This window comes from Macrobrachium rosenbergii, chromosome 32 (genome assembly GCF_040412425.1).
Source record: "Macrobrachium rosenbergii isolate ZJJX-2024 chromosome 32, ASM4041242v1, whole genome shotgun sequence".
Classification (NCBI taxonomy): Eukaryota; Metazoa; Arthropoda; class Malacostraca; order Decapoda; family Palaemonidae; genus Macrobrachium; species Macrobrachium rosenbergii.
In genome coordinates, this window is record NC_089772.1 from 9,018,210 (window position 1) to 9,032,765 (window position 14,556).

General features: G+C 38.4%; 1 protein-coding gene and 1 long non-coding RNA gene across 2 annotated transcripts in view; one reads left to right on the forward strand and one right to left on the reverse strand.

The window, feature by feature from the left end:
• Nucleotides 1–14,556, forward strand: part of ec (echinus) — a 483,333-nt gene that overhangs the window by 380,051 nt on the left and 88,726 nt on the right. The window lies entirely within an intron of this gene.
• Nucleotides 228–14,556, reverse strand: part of LOC136855640 (uncharacterized) — a 169,207-nt gene continuing 154,878 nt past the window's right edge. Inside the window, exon 4 of the long non-coding RNA XR_010858093.1 lies at nt 228–820. This is a non-coding gene — a long non-coding RNA (uncharacterized lncRNA). The remainder of the gene's footprint in view (nt 821–14,556) is intronic.

The following is a 14,556-nucleotide window of genomic DNA, read 5'->3' on the forward strand; positions in this document are numbered from 1 at the left end:
TGTATGTATGTATATATTATATTATGTATACTGTATTTGTATATGTTTATACATAGAAGGGAGTCCGTGTGTGGTTTCACTGCTCATATCCATTCATTATCTTCTCAAACTTTTGGTGACTGGAAGGTTATTTATCGTACTTTTGATCTTATCCATAAATATTTCTGGAACTCATTTCAAGAAATAGAAGGCCGTTGTTCGAAAATGAAAGTTTTAAAATTCAAGCAAAATAATTCGTTTTTATTTATATCATCCACAGAAAACTACATGAGAAGAGACAGACTTATCCAAGTTAATAAACCTAAACAGCCTCCGTAATGTTAGGAACGCAAAATTATATTTGGGAAAACTAAAAAAAATAAGGATGTGCTTACGCGCTTTCAGGTAACGTTCCCCAAAATGAGTGAAGGGTTGGTGAAAGTTGAAAGGACATGCATGTGAATAAGATCACTTCAGTATCTCTAAATCTGGGTCTAAAGGAGACCCAGCTTTGATGTCAATGAACTCATTTCACTTATCTGTCATTGCTTTGCATACTTGGTTCCGAAATGCAGCTCAGGAATAATTCTCCCAAATATCAAAGCCTTTACTCTGGCCAAACTGTACTTCAGATATTATTTACCTTTATCACAATAACATTACATCGTCTGTGCAAAGATATAGCACCCGCTTCAGCTCTTTCCTGGTTCGCAGACAAAAGTCCTTCAAAATGTTTACGTGGTTCCAGGTCGTCATCTTCGTCGTCTGCTATTTTGATCGAAGACTGATGGGAAGTGACAGCTCAGGAATGACATGGTTCCTTGTAAGGTGTTTGCGAGGTCTGAAAAAGTTTAATTTTGCGTTAGTATCGACAAACACTATCTGGCACGACTATTATTTACATATATTACGACTCAAAATCACAAAGTTTGTGTAACAATCTTCTCCCAGACAAAGAACATTTATGAGGGAGTCCGATTCAGGCCAAGGGAGCAGGCAGTCTTGTCTTCATTATAACTCTCTCTCTCTCTCTCTCTCTCTCTCTCTCTCTCTCTCTCTCTCTCTCTCTCTCTCTCTCTCTCTCTCAGAGCTGCTAAGTGGCTAATTTCAAAAGTTGAATGTCCTCAGATATGTTTTTGCGATAATCGAGGGAATTCAGTTGCTAAGACCTTGTCAGGGCCTATCCATGCATAACAAGACACCACGAAAGAATACCACGAATCGCCCTGTTACAAAAACTTTCTTGATCACTGTATCAGCCACCGACGTAAAGGCATAATTTTTCCGTGTGTACTTACAGCGGTAATGTCTTCCTTCAAAAGGAAGGGGGTGGAGGGATGGTAAAAAGAAGCATCGTTTCTTAGCGAATTAACCGCAGGATCGCAAGACGGTTGGTAACACAGAATGAATTGGAAACCCGATTGAGTGCAATTAGCTGCGCTTGCCAATAATTGCAAGAAACGATCACTCACTAATTGCCTTTTTAATTTTTTTATTATCACAGGAAGATGGTTACAGAATTGGACAAAATCTCGTCAAAATATGGTCAACAATCGCAAGTGACACGAATAAACTACACGACAAAACCTCATTGAAGATGCTTTATGCTAATTAGTATATTTCAATGAAATCATCGTCTCGTGCGGGTGCTTTCTCTTCGCTCTTGAATTCAAATAAGAAGGGGAGAAGCCCTGGCCTGCTGAAGTGGTCTGACTCGGGAAGGTTCTGTATATTAGTATGGCCATAAGCTTGGATAGACTTTGAAAATAGTTTGTAAATGGGATGAGAATTGGTATGGCAGGGTATGGATATGTTTGTGGGTATAATTATGATTATGGGTTTTGACATGAATAGAGATATAGGCATATATGTTATGAACAAGGGCATGCTGGGAGATATTATGGAAATTCAGTGGGAATTTTAGAAGGTAAGCATCCCGTGAATTCAGATGATCTATTTCCATTCTGCTTGACCAAGCCAAAAGTCGGCGTTGTCTTTCCATCTTAACCGTAGTTGATGAAGTAGGCCCTTAAACACACACACACACACACATATATTATATATATATATATATATATATATATATATATATATATATATATATATATATATATATAGTATATGTATGTATGAAATCAACCCCCTCTTAGGAACCAAGCATTGTAAATATAAATAAACTCCCCAAATTAAAAACAAAAAATTTCACCTTACTGAGCCCCCTAGATATAAAAGGGATGTTGAATACGGTTGTACTTTAGTTTCTTGCTCGGCGAAGCCTGTGACGGAGGCCGAACGGGACCGCAGCAAGCGGAATAAATGGAAACCACGCCCCGAAAGGTGTGTCCTTATGCAGAGCTTTGCAGAGGGAATGCAAGTAGAAGTGATTAAATATGAATAAGTCAGTGTCAAAGAAGTCAGTCCAAGCTCAAAGTTAGGCAAGTAGGGATCCCTGAGCCGCGAAATACACTTGCACATGACCTATATGAACTCTCTATCTATAGGCGATATATATATTATATATTTTAGTGTCCTTGTCTCACTTCAGATACACACACACACACACACACACACGACTGCACGAGTGTTCATTTGTTGCAGCACTCATCAAGATATAAGAGGAAGAATATATATATATATATATATATATATATATATATATATATATATATATATATATATATACATATACATATATATATATATATATGTGTGTGTGTGTGTGTGTGTGTGTGAATGTTACTTAGAACCTCTCTCACTGGGAGCAGCGTCCAGTCCCTGGAGTTTGTGAAAAGTGTATAGAAGACAATTGTTAAAGGGCAGAGGTGAAGAACTCCTCATTGCAGAAAAAGTCCTTAATCTTCTCCCAAACGAGAGAGAGAGAGAGAGAGAGAGAGAGAGAGAGAGAGAGAGAGAGAGAGAGGTTGGGGCTAAAGCGTCGCTTCCTTTCGCGATAATCTGTTGGCAGTCCTCTTCCAGTCAAGTCAGATTGCCAATCAGTGGCATAATCTCTTTTTCCTCTTCTTTTTATCTTTGCCCTCAGTAGGGGAGATGTGTTAGGATTAGAGGGGGGGGGGAAGGGCAGCTCGGGTGTGAGAGGTGATGAAAGATAGATGTGCGTGTGAAGCTGAGAGAGAGAGAGAGATGAGAGAGAGAGAGAGAGAGAGAGAGAGAGAGAGAGAGAGAGAGAGAGAGATGCAAACTTCCCAGGGAAGTGACAGCTGTGATAGTATGATCCAAATGCAGAGCTTGGAATTAATTTGCTAAGTTAAAAGATTTTATTAATTTTTAATGTAAATGTACTTTTAATTTTTTGTATTGTCAACGCTGTCTTTGGATGGTATAACCTTTGTTTCTGGAAAAAAATGGGAAAAACATCCTAACGAATTCAGTAAGTTTGACCAGGCATAGTACACACACACACACACACACACACACACACACACACACACACACACACACACACACAGAGAGAGAGAGAGAGAGAGAGAGATCGTACGTTTACTTGCCAAAACTTTGATGTATGCTCCTTACCGTTTTCATCGTGTAGGGATTATTATAGGAAAAAATAAGTGAAATAAGCATGCCTATTCTTATTTCTTGTGATACTGTTCGTCACTGTAGTTAATGAGGAAAGGCACCGAGGGGTGGGAGATCATAAGGGCGTGGATTCATGGACTTGAAAGGGGAACTTGATAATAGGGCTCATTGAAAGGGTCCCTTTTTGTAACTATAAAGTATTGTGAAGAGATAATTGTCAGTTATTTATCGATGTTGTTGAACAGTTTTGCTAAGTCAATCTCTCTCTCTCTCTCTCTCTCTCTCTCTCTCTCTCTCTCTCTCTCTCTCTCTCTCTCGTTTTTCACCTTTTATAGAATTAAAACAAAGAGCGAGTTCGTAAATTCTAATTTTAATTAAAGTTGGATATCATGTTGAAAGCTAAATGTGGCCTTGTCTTTGTTGTGATGTTATATTTCATATAACCGATTGTCCACGTGTTTTGTGCTTGTATATTCATGATATTAAGAAGTGGTAAAGTTTGAATTTGTAGACTCGGAATGAATATTTCTTGATTGGTAGTATCTAAATATATGTAATGAAACATATGTAGTGATAATTAATGTGATTATATAGTTGTCTAGTTAATAAAATTAAGTTTGTCAATTTTATTTCGCCAAGAGAAATCAGATCCTTTTCGATATTAGCGGTATTTGCTCGACTTTGTAATAAAGAAAATAAGACATGAAACCAGTCGGATTGAGCTGTGTCGCATTCCCCTTGGCTTCGGGAAAACGCCGGATGATTGAGGAGGGAGATATAATGATGGAAGGGGCATTTGAATGTTGAGTGGATTAGAGGGGGAGATGATATAATTATATGGGTAGGTCAATTTGAGAGAGAGAGAGAGAGAGAGAGAGAGAGAGAGAGAATGTAACTGGGATAATGACGTGGATGTATTTATGGTGAGAGAAGATGTATAGGGACGTAAGGGCGATGTGTACGTCAAGAACAATGGAAAGGGTCCTGGTGGATGCTTCCCCCTCCTCCCAAGCGTCTGTAGCCATAGGCCTCCATGCCTGTGCCCATAATAGTCCCTGACTCCTGGTCCCATGAACCCCCATGCCACGATCCCATTAAGCCACCACCGCTTATCATTTAGCAGTTGTTTATAGATTTCCTCACATGATGGATCAGCTTCGCAGTCAAAAAGTTAGAGTTTTAATTACCCTCTTGAAAGAGACGCCGTAGTTGGTCTCTATGTATATATGCCGCACCTGAAGGCCCCCGGGGCTTTTGAAGAGGAAAGGGAATCAGAGTTGTTACGGATTTGTGTGTTAGACAGGGAGATTTCACAGTAGAATCCGTGTTTTATCTTTTTATTATTATTATTTTTTTTTTTTTTAGTCTGTGACTCACGCGCATTAACGACTGTACTGTGCCTCACAACTTTAGTTCTCTCTGTTATTCCAGTTTCAGCATCCCAGGGAAAGGAGGTAACAGCGTATCACTAATGTAGGCTAGATAAACTGAAAATTCACTATTATGAGTTGGACTAGTATGTCTTAGTGTTAGCGTGCTGTATCGTTATTATTCTCTCATTCTCTCTTATTTCATTCTTTGTAAAAGGGCTAAGTTGTGTGGTGGGTTTTGAAGTGGATCCTTTCACTTTTTCGAATGCCTTTTCTTGTCGCTTTCTTTTCTAAAACGCCCTTCAGGTTGAAGTGGCATTCCTCTAGGCATTGTAACGCTGAGGAGACTGTCGATTTCCGCGTTCACTAAAGGTAGCCATATTTCCCTTGCGCATTTCATCAACACTGTCTTGTTTAATGCTTCACTAGTTGTTAGCGCTACTGTTGCTGTTGCTTAATTTGTACTTGTGTTTTGTTGTAGGTTTAAGCTTCTTGACTGTGATGCTCTTTCGCACAGCTTTCGCCGTATTAATCATTCAACCGCAACCGTTTCGGTTTTCCTGACGACATTTACACTTCGTTATGAGCTTGCTTCATTATAATAATAATAATAATAATAATAATAATAATAATAATAATAATAATAATTCAACAGTTACATCAGTTTCCATCACACTTACTCTCTTCGGCAACGAGATGACTGATTCGACTTAGTTCTCGTAAGATTAACGTGCTTAGGCCTACGTTCCTTCTAATTTTCGGACACGCCCCAAAGACTGTATTTTTAGATTAACGAAATACGCAGTACCTGTAGAGGACATTTTAGGCCTGCGTGTACATTTATAGACAAGCCTTGCTCTTGAGAAAAAAATTTGCAACTTTCTGTTCCTAGCGCATGACCTTAATATGCAAGGTCGTCATTCTCAGTATTGTGCTGAAGGCGAGACCTTGGCACCGCGGTACTATGGCCAAGTGACTAACATTTCCCACTGACTCGAAAGGGCTTTCATGAAAGCCCCGTTAATACACAAATTAAATCACGGTATTTTATGACCGGTACAGATTGTATTTCGTGATGCTATAAGGTTTATGACCTCTCCTTCGTGTAATTATTGTACTGGGTTCAACAGCAAGGATTATTATTAGCTACAACTAAAGAACGCTTCAGAGCATTTTATCAATTTACTCTGCTTTGTACTGTGCGGTGTTTCAAAGAAATCTAAACTTTTAACAACTCAAGTTTATCGTCACAGAAAGTCTGGGAACTTCCCTGTTTGATATGAGAGAAGGCACGATAGCGCGCTCGCGCCCCAGCGTGGAACTGATCGGCTACGATTGTTTGTAGACAGCGGAAAAGATCGGAGGCAAATGGATTTTGCTCTTGTTTGGGATGGAAGTATGCTGCAGAAATATGTGGCATGAGGTGAGGGAACAGTAATGTAGATGTATTACAGATCAGATCCCGAAATAAAGGAGGGGAGAATGCCAGATCACAGGTGCCGGACTGATACGCTACCAACATTCTACAATGGGATGCAAAAAGAACAGTGATGGAGGCAGCGAGATAAGCAGAAAAAAATTGTATTTTATCCAATCAGGGTTGATGAAATCAACATCAGAAGCAATACTGCCCCAAATTGGAAAACTAGTATCTGCAAAATTTTCGAAATTGAGATATGCCACCTACTGGACTCGTGCAACACTAATACACAAGTTACTGCAGTTTCAGAATGATTCTTCAGTGCTTTATTTAGGAGGTGCCATTTGCAGTATCTGCAAAATCAGTAGTAAGGCAAGGGAAAACTTCAGTATCTAACATTTTTCTCAGTTTTGTATTTTTGCAGATAATGCAGTCTTCCATTTTAGGGCAGAATATGGACATGCTGGTATAACGTTCGTTAAGTTGAGATTCCTGGAAGACAAAGTATAGGCGAACTCCTGGACTGAAAATGTTTTATTTTATTGCATTAAGGCTTCTATGTCTAAGTAAGTATATGAGAAGGAAAAATTAGAGGGAGGAGGGAGAATTAAAATTTAATGGTGAGACCAGTTGCGTAAGAGACGTAGAGACAGATACCTGGAAGAGGTCGGCTGGCAACTGGTGGAGAAAAATCAATACTGTATTGATAAAATTATTTTGTCAAAGTTTTGAGAATATTAAGTAGAGAGAAAAAGTCATAATTCTAAATTAATAGAGTAAAATGGCCGAAAATGAAAAGAAAAGCAAGCCGTCTTTCTAAAATTAGAGCACGCCAGAAAGAAGTTGAAAAGGTTACTTTAAATTCAACCTTTTACCGTGCTTCCGCTTTATTCAAACTCCAATCAGCTGTCCTTTGATATGGTAACTCTTCTCTCTCTCTCGTAGATCCCAATTTCATAGCCGTCAATAGCAACTGATAATTTCCGGGTTTTCACCGCCCTTACAGAAATGAAGTGACAGTTCATTATAAACGCGATTCCATTATTGTCGATAAAAGGGTCTGTTAATGATATTCACGATTCAGAGGCCCAATTCTTGAATCAAAAACAAAACATGATGAACGTATTAATCACCTTTGTTTTTTATTCAAGAATTTGGCCTCTGAATCGTGAATATCATTAATACATTCCATTCTGGTCAGGCCCTTAGCCTTCAAATACTTCAATCGAAGGCTTCAAAATTTATCATTCAACTCCTTTCTGTTGTGTCAGCGTTACTAGGAATCTCTCAGCTGGAGATTCCAATTGAGAAGAGAAGACATTTCTATCGAAGGCGGAGGATTACCAGAGTTTTGTTTATCCCAATTATAGACTGTTAGAGCTCTCAACGGGATGCACCAATGGTGTTTGTTCTCCCTATATCTTTCTCAATTTCTTGAGGCCTGGGTTTGATCAAGTCTTTCAGTTGGTCGATTTATGTCCTATGTATGTATATGTATATGAATATATATATATATATATATATATATATATATGATATATATATATATATATATATATATATATATATATATACAATTTATACTTATTGTAGATTGTATGTAATTATAATAACCACAATGCCTCTTAACCTCTCGAATTCTTCACACTTTTTGGATATGCTTGTCACTACAAAGCCTGATATCCAAATGCAGGGATGCGAAGAAATTCGAACGTCTGTAGGTCAAGAGCGTGACCTCGTTCTGATAATCCTGATGCCGGTTCGAATCCTGCTAAGGACGCCAGATTGTCTTTACATTCTTGCATTAGTATCTCAGGCTTTGTACTGAAGAGCACATTAGAAAAAGTGTGAAGAATTCGAGGAGTTAAGAGGGAATTGTGGTCTTTAGAATTACATAAATATATGTGTATAAATATAAATTGTTTATAGGTAAATGTTGTAAGTGCATATGCGTATATATTTACTGCGTATGGATACATACCTAGTATGTGGTTGATTGCATTCTACGCTGATTCCATCTTCCTCCACTTGTTCTTTCTCACCCACGACTCAGCGTCCAAGTTAGGCCGGAAGGCCCTCTCCTCTATTCCCTCTTCACGGTGTGGATCACCGTTTTGTGCACGATTCGTCTTTCTTTTTCTTTTTTCCATCGCTTTTATCGCGACAGTCATCATGTCATTCGGTTTATCTAGTTTCGCAATGGAATTCCTTTCCGCAGGCAGTGTTTTTTTATGCCTAGTCGGGTCATGATGGCCTTGGGTACTGCTGGGTGATTCCTCAGCGGTGACATCGGCCTGTTATTGATGTTTTAGAATTCTGCAGCGGCCATAGCATCCAAGTTCGAAAGGCAGCATATATATATATATATATATATATATATATATATATATATATATATATATATATATATATATATATATATATATATATACGTTATATATGGGGCGTTCTGATGTGCTGTATAATGAAGGCCTCTTCAGACTGTTCCCATAAGTAAAATTTCAGTGTTAAAAAATGCTGTCTTAGAGGTCTATTAAAAGGTCTGCTGCTGTCTCTCATTTTCAGTTTGGTTTGGAGGGACGTGTGAAATAACTTTTTTTAATATTACATCATCTTACTGAAGTTTCGTTTCAACTGTAGTTGATTGTAGTTAAAAATTCATTAAGATAATACATTTTTCAGTTAAGTAGCAAACCTCCAGGCATATTGGCAGGATGCCTTTTTTTATATATATATATATATTGAAAACACGACCAACAATATCGCTGTTGTTTGTACTAAGCGTATATCTAATAGTAAATGTTCCAACCATTGAAGTTCTAAATACCAAGAAATTTGTTAGTACATTCTCATCCATCTTCCTATTACTTTCCACCCTCTCTCTCTCTTAACAACTGATTCAGTGTAACTGGGAGGTTTTCCTCCTGTTACACCTTTCAAACCTTTCACTGTCAACTTCCGTTTCAGCGCTGAAGGACCTCAAAGGTCCCAGTGCTTGGCCTTTGGCCTAAATTTTATATTCGGTTCAATTCTCGATGTTTTGTTACAACTTTTCAAGATTCACCTGCACACCATCTTCGCCTGGAAAGAAATAACCGCAATGTGACTTGCGTGAGAGGGTGGGGCGTGCTACGCCAAGTATTACTGCCAGATATCCAGTGCAAGCCTTAGGCACGATCGGCTGGTCTGGTAGTAGAGAAACTGATCTGACATGATGGGCAGTTTTGTTGACGGTGTCTTTATCTTAGTCACGACTTTGGAGTGAGATAATAAAATCTGTGAGAGAGGGTTACTTGAGTGTTGATTCCGTTTTTGTGACGTGTTTATGTGTTACAGTTCGTTGCAGTGTTAGCACGGGGCTAGCTTGAGAATTTGATAGTATTTTAGTATTTTCTGAATAGTTTCGATTTTTGAATTGAGCTGCCTCCTTGTAGGTTTACTGGTATTATTATAACTGATGTTGTTTTTGTGGCCGTCCTCAATAAAGAAGTCATTACCATGTCTTCTGGGTTTAATCAAAGCAAGACTAGTTTCGTTATTAAGCAAACAGTAATTCTTAAGTGACCAAATTTAATTTTTCCTTTATTCTTTTGTGTGCGGTGTATTACGATATACAATTGTATGGTTTTCTAGTTTTCTGTAAAAGAAAACTGTTGTGCCGGCTTTGTCTGTCCGTCCGAACTCTTTTCTGTCCGCCCTCAGACCTCAAAAACTACTGAGGCTAGAGGGCTGCAATTTGGTATGTTGATCATCCACCCTCCAATCGTCAAACATACACCAAATTGTAGCCCTCTAGCCTCAGTAGTTTTTATTTTATTCAAGTCAAAATTAGCCACAATCGTGCTTGCGGCAACGGTATAGGACAGGCCACCACCGGCCCATGGTTAAAGTTTCATGGGCCGCGGCTCATGCAGCATTATACTGAGACCACCGAAAGATAGATCTGATTTCGGTGGCCTTGATTATACAATGTAGCAGCTGTACCGAAAACTCGATTGTGCCGGAGAAACTTCGGCGCATTTTTACTTGTTTTTTATTGCTTTAAAAATAAAATACCTTTCTGTCGTTAAAGGCAATTTCTTCCATTTCCTTGTTTACGTGTTGGCAGTGTTTACGTGAATAGAATAGTTTTCAAGTAAATCACAAAACCTATGATTAAGATATATTTTTTCTCGGTACTCGTCAATAGTTGCCATTTTGTCGCAAATACTTATTTCTAGAATTGTCTGGTAAGTAATGTTTTCATTTTGACTTTCTCCTTCAGCTTCGTGACGCGGTCAAAAAGTGCATTTTTATTTTCGATCTGCACACGCGTTTGTCTCCTCCGCTGAGCCTGCATCTTGCCTTTACGAAAGTTTTTTGCGGTCGTTCAGAGAAAATTGCGAAGCTTGAATAGTCATTTACGTTGCGGTTGAAGATGTGTCCGCTCTTCCAATAACCTTGTACGCCCACGGTCATTTGGAAGTATATCCTACACAAGGTCCCGTTTCTAATATTTTCCATCTAGTTGTATACGAATCTATGTACCGATCTGTCTTGGGATGCGTTTATCTCTCTCTCTCTCTCTCTCTCTCTCTCTCTCTCTCTCTCTCTCTCTCTCTCTCTCTCTCTCCATAACCACATCCTCCACCCTCCTGTCTCTGTCTGTCTGTCTGTCTCTCTTGTGACTAGATTCATCCAGCCTCATAATTGTTTGAGGTAGAGTATTTAATCTCTCTCTCTCTCTCTCTCTCTCTCTCTCTCTCTCTCTCTCTCTCTCTCTCTCTCTCTCAGAAATGGCGAGGAATATTTTGGGGGATAGCCTGAAACGAAGAGCACCTGGATATAACCATGCCATGAATAGATGGCCTCCCCTAGGGGTTATGGGGGGCACTAGCAAAGCTGGATGGATGAATGGTGGGGGTAGGCACCTGGGAGGGGGGCTATGGCATCCAGGAATGGCTGTTTATCTTTGTTGGACATTTATGTCAGAATGGATGTCAAGAAAAGGGGGCCTGAATGGGTAGCAGGACGGTTCTTTCTTTCATTCGCTGGGGTACGTACACACTCAAGCTTGTAGTGGTTTCAATACCCGAATGGTCGTCGATGGCATTGATATCTTTCAGTGGCATTTGTGCATTTCTGGGCTTCATAGTCTTCGTACCTTTTTTGTCATAATTGCTTGTTTTTTTAAATCTTTACAAACATAAATGCTCGTCTCAGCGACATTAATGCGCAAATACCTCTGAGTAGTATTACTCCAAATGCTCTAATGGTTTAGTGGCATTAATGATTTGCATTCACTTGTGCCGTCTGTGCTTTTCAGTCATATTAATATTCTGGTGCCTTTTGCAAGCATTAGTGCTTTTCGAGTAAATAATGACAAGGATTCCCTCTCGTGCATGAGACACAGCTTTATTATGGATAATTCCTTTTTTTCGCGCACGCGCATAAGACAGTTTTTGAAAATCAAATATAAATCTCCTCGTCTTTCTCTCTCTTCCCTTTTTGGAAGCTTTGTAGATATTTCTAAAGTAGATTCTACGTAAAAGAGAGTAGGCTTTTACTTACACTAATACTGTAATTTTATTATTCGGACCTTTTAGTTATTGTGTAACTTATTTTGAATTTTTACTCATCTTCATGTGTAGAATTCTGAGTTATTACATAATTTACACATAGGTATTTATTTATGTGTGTGTATATATATATATATATATATATATATATATATATATATATATATATATATATATATATATATATATATATATATGTGTGTGTGTGTGTGTGTGTGTGTGTGTGTGTGTGTGTGTGTGTGTGTGATAGACTTCGGTCCTGTTGCAACCTAGTGACATCGCCGGTAAAGAAGAAAAATGACTGATTAAATTCTAAGTGGTTATTTCAGTCACCAAATCGGTGATTTATCAGTCTGCTCACGTCTGTCACAATGGAATTTTGTGATTGTTATTGTGGGTCACTTGACTGTCGGGTGTAGAGCCTCGCACGTTTTTAATCAAGCAATAATTACGTGAGTGAACATTGATTTTATTGCGTAAGCTTAAACAACGGTGTAGTTGTGGAATGTTGATAAATCTCTCTCTCTCTCTCTCTCTCTCTCTCTCTCTCTCTCTCTCTCTCTCTCTCTCTCTATATATATATATATATATATATATATATATATATATATATATATATATATATATATATATATATATATACTTTCCCTGTGACAGACTGCAATTTATCCTCTCGTTCATGTAACACCAACGAGCCATGAAGATGTAACAGCGATTTAACAAGTGTGAATGCCTGCATGCAGTCAGCGTGATTGCAAGCTTCGCCTTGTTGTGCTGTTAATTGCGAAGGGGAAGAGTGAAGATGGTTTTTTAAAACGACAAAATAGCGTACGGAAGGTTCTCAACGCGGCGTATAATTGCGGTTTTTTTCCTGTGCGCGCCTCGTGCCGTGAAGCGTGTGAATTGTGTCCTTGCATCTCTTGTGTTTATCATTGCACTGCTTTCGCTGATATTATATTTTTGTTGTTATTACTGATTTGATTTGAATTATGAATATTTGGTCCTTCATTATTATTATTATTATTATTATTATTATTATTATTATTATTATTATTATTATTATTATTATTACAGTACAAACAACACAGCAATAATGCGCATCCTATATAACATATATATATGTATGTATGTATGTATGTATGTATATATACACGTATATGTATATATATATATGTGTGCACTCTATAATGTATGTGTTATTCGTCATTCTTATTCTTTTATCTCCGCTTATGATTGATTGATTGTTATATGAATTTTAAGCTGTCAAGCCAAGCTATGGGCCACTTTGCGCCATTCAGCGCTGAAGGCGTTGAAAAGAGGGAGTTGGAGTGGATGGACAGCAAGATAAAGAGATGCACAAAATATAGGAAAAGACGTACAAGGATCTAAAGGTGTGACTTTGAGAAAGCCTCCCAATTGCCCTAAGAAGTATCAGTAAGAGGTTTTGGACATCAAGATTAAAGGAAGGAATCAAGAACAGAGGTAACGTTGAAGCTAAAAAGTGGATACGGCTAAGGGCCGAAGGGAAGCAGGAATCACCCTTTAGTAATGCCTACAGTGCACCACTTGAGGCACAGTGACGGCACAATTCCCCTGCGAGAGTTACTGCTTATGGATAATCTGAACGTCAGTTCTGCCAGACCTTTAACTCTGTTTGTATGGTCGTTACAGTGTTCACTTTCTATCATAATGTACTTTTGGTTCTTTTGAATGGATGACGGCCTTTTACGTATGTGTTTCGCGTATTTCATTAATATTTCCAATTATTTTCCCCTGGCTACAATGGTTTTCTTTTTCCTCAGTAACGTGAATTTGTATGTATGGAACCAAAGACAAACTTAATTTTATTTTTGGATAGCTGTACTAAAATAACCTAACCTCTCGACATTTCTGATTTCGTTTTATCTCGCCCCCAGCCCCCGCCACCGTCCCCCCTAAAAAAAGGTTATGTTGAGTAGTACAGTGAGTGAGACTGGTGGCTGTCTGTCGACACCCTGGGCAACAGGTATTCGGGAAATATATTATCCGTAAGGTTCAAAAATTTCTGTATTCTAGCAATATTGTTTATAAATCATAGTTAAATCGTTTCGACAATGTGATTTTTTACTCCCGAAATGTTTCAGTGCAAAACCAACTTCGGATTAGGCGTTATCGCGAATTTAAGAACATCGCCAAATCCGTGATTGTTTTCTTCGAAGTTAGCTCTAGCTGGGGGTGTTTGTACGGTAAGTGTCCGCTTTTATATCGGCACGCTGTACTGTATTTTCTACTGAGAGAAAATGGCTCTTCTTGATGTGAAACGTTGGTTTTAAGTTTCTTTTTTTTTATTTATTGTGAAAGTCTCTTGTGATTAATATAGTACTTTAATTTTCATAAGGAGTGCGATTATGTGATTCGCTTGTGCTTCACGATCAAAGTTATTGATTCTGAAGCCTTACTTTTATGCTGTCGGTGATAAAACTTCGAAAATGGCTATCTGAGTTTTTCATTAGTATTATGTAATGGTTTCTCTCTCTCTATTTTTTATTATAAAGACAAAAAAACGAGATGTTTGTAAACTAAAGACTTGTGAGGCGCAGTCTCCCCCTAACCGTGAGTTAGAGTAGACGGAGAAGTGGGCCACCACCCATACACTAGACCCATGGCCAACCCATCCCCATGCTACCTGTGGAAGACCCGACCGAGTCTTACC